This window comes from Marmota monax, unplaced genomic scaffold (genome assembly GCF_021218885.2).
Source record: "Marmota monax isolate L192 unplaced genomic scaffold, Marmota_monax_Labrador192_F-V1.1 WCK01_AAM20220418_F8-fsc00007, whole genome shotgun sequence".
Classification (NCBI taxonomy): Eukaryota; Metazoa; Chordata; class Mammalia; order Rodentia; family Sciuridae; genus Marmota; species Marmota monax.
The window spans coordinates 430,988-434,047 of record NW_026692781.1 but is presented as its reverse complement, the minus strand read 5'-3'; the positions used below and the strand labels follow the sequence as shown (position 1 = coordinate 434,047).

The 3,060-nt window shown below is 39.4% G+C and overlaps 1 pseudogene; it reads left to right on the top strand.

Moving 5' to 3' along the window:
• Positions 1-2,282: 2,282 nt before the first annotated feature.
• On the top strand, positions 2,283-3,060 carry LOC124094626 (large ribosomal subunit protein eL8-like; annotated as a pseudogene).

Genomic DNA, 3,060 nt, shown 5'->3' with positions numbered 1-3,060 from the left:
GTAATTTCCCTTCTCTCTCCCTTTCCCTCCCACCTCTCATCCCTGTTTAATGTTAATCTTCTTCTCATGCTCTTTGTCCCTACTCTGTTCTTAGTTACTCTCCTTATATCAAAGAAGACATTTGGCATTTGTTTTTAGGGATTGGCTAGCTTCACTTAGCATAATCTGCTCTAATGCCATCCATTTCCCTGAAAATTCTATGATTTTGTCATTTTTTAATGCAGAGTAATACTCCATTGTGTATAAATGCCACATTTTTTTTATCCATTTGTCTATTGAAGGGCATCTAGGTTGGTTCCACAGTCTTGCTATTGTGAATTGTGCTGCTATGAACATCGATGTAGCAGTGTCCCTGTAGCATGCTCTTTTTAGGTCTTTAGGGAATAGACCGAGAAGGGGAATAGCTGGGTCAAATGGTGGTTCCATTCCCAGCTTTCCAAGAAATCTCCATACTGCTTTCCAAATTGGCTGCACCAATCTGCAGTCCCACCAGCAATGTACAAGTGTACCCTTTTCCCCACATCCTTGCCAGCACTTGTTGTTGTTTGACTTCATAATGGCTGCCAATCTTACTGGAGGAGATGGTATCTTAGGGTGGTTTTGATTTGCATTTCTCTGACTGCTAGAGATGGTGAGCACTTTTTCATGTACTTATTGATTGATTGTATGTCCTCCTCTGAGAAGTGTCTGTTCAGGTCCTTTGGCCTAATTCTTAGGTCCTTGAAACATTTGAATTTTGTGCAAGGTGAGAGATAGGGGTTCAGTTTCAATCTACTACATATGTGTTATGGTTTGGATGCAAGGTGTCCCCCAAAAGCTTGCAGGTGAGAAAATGCAAGAAGTTGTGGAGAAGAAATGACTGGATTATAGCCTTGACCTAATCAGTGAATTAATCCCGGATGGATTAACTGAGTGATAACTGGAGGCAGGTGGGTTATGGCTGGAGGAAGTGGTTCACTGGGGCTATGGGGTATATATTTTGTATCTGGATAGTGGAGTCTCTCTCTGCTTTTTGATCATTATGTGAGCTAAATTTAGATTTGACAAATCTAAAAGATTTCTTATGAAAATTTTTTCTGAACTACTTTAAAACTTATTTTAAAAATAAGGCTGAGTTCCTGACTACTCTCTGGCAAGTGGTCACTGTGCTCACACTAACATTTTTTTTAGAAAATATCTTAGATTCTTATGTTAGTAAGAAGTAAGAAATAGGTTATAATAGCTGTGAGGGGAAAAAATACAGCTAAGAAAGAAAACTAAAGCAAAATAAATTGAAATTAAAAAACAAATGCCTTTTAAAAAGATTAAAATGCCAAAAATAATCAAGAGAAAAAATGTCTTGCTTCACTCCATTTTCTCACATGACTTTCTCTGTAAACATATCAATCACTCAAGAATGAAGTCACTTACAGCATAGCATTTTTGACTGATCAAACACTAATAGTGCTTTTTAATTTTTAATTAATTAATTAATTAATTTGTGTGTGTGTGTGTATTTGGTACAGGGATTGAACCTAGTGGTGATTAACCACTGAGCCACAACCCCAGCCTTTTTAAAAAAAACTTTGAGACAGGATCTTACTAAATTGTTGAGTGCCTCACTAAATTGCTGAGACTGGCTTTGAACTTGTGATCCTCCTGCTTTATCTTCCCAAGTCTCTGGGATTTACAGGCATGAGGCAGTCAACCCAGCAAGTTCTTTGTGACTTAAAAAATAATTTCCGTCTTTGAAAATTGATTAACTTTGCTACTTTTTTGTTTGGTATTATGCCCACGATACTGCCACAGTTAACAGAAGTATAATATGTAATAAAAGACAATGTAGAAAACTAAAAAAGTAATTAGAAATAATAAAGTTAATCAGCATTTACCTTTATCTGGTTCCACACACCTCATTTCCCTTGTTATTTTATTTACCCTAATAATACATGTTTCTGCCTCATTCCCCATATCAGGAATTGCTATACCCGCCCCTCATCTTCCAGCAACCAAGGTTCAGTTTACATTCTATCATGGAATTGAGAAATAAGGTCATAAAAAACTTAAAACTATCCAGTGTGTCCATTTATACTAGTTGAGGTGGAGGCCAGTGACCAGACCTATCTTTAGATCAAATGAGTTTCCTTATCTACATTTCCCCGTGCTTTGCAGGGAAGCCACAGTCACTGGTCCAGTGCTTCAGCCATTGACTGGATGAAGGATTGACACCTGGCCCAAGGAGTGCTCACTCCTACACTATGTTAAAATAACTAATTGCTCTCTCTTTCTTCTAGCCACCCAGGATGCCAAAAGGAAAGAAGGCCACGGGGAAGAAAGTGGCCCTAGCCTCTGTTCCCCTAAAGAAGCAGGAAACCAAGAAGGTGGCAAATCCCCCATTTGAGAAAAAGCCCAATAATGGCATTGGACAGGACATACAATTCAAAAAAATCCTGACCCATTTTCTCAAATGACCCTGCTACATCTGGCTGCAACAGCAAAGGGCTATCTTCTATAAGCAGCTAAAAGTGCCTCCAGTGATTAACCAGTTCACCCAGGCTTTGAATGGCCATACAGCCACCCACCTGCTTAAGCTAGCTCACAAGTACAGATCAAATAAAAAGTAAGAGAATACCATTAGCCATGCTAAGGAGGTAAAAGGTAAAGGTAAAAGGAAAGTCCCCATCAAGAGACCACCTGTCCTTTGCCACCTTAGTGCAGAATGAGAAGGCTTAGCTGGTGACTGCACATAGCTTGAACCCCATAGAGCTAGCTATCTTCCTGCTTCCCTGTGTTATAAGACAGGAGTCCCCCAGTGCATCATCAAAAAGAAGGGTAGACTGAGATGTCTATTTCACAGTGAGATATGCACTGCCATTGCCTTCACATGAGTTAACTCAGGAGACAAAGGAGCTCTGGTTAAGCTGGTGGAAGTTATAAGAACTAAGTACAATGAAGATATGATGAGATCTACCATCACTGGGGAAGCAATGTCCTGGTCCAAAATCTGTGGCTCACACTGATAAGCTGGAGAAGACAAAAGTTAAAGAACTCATCAGTAAGTGGTTAAGTGCACACTGTTGA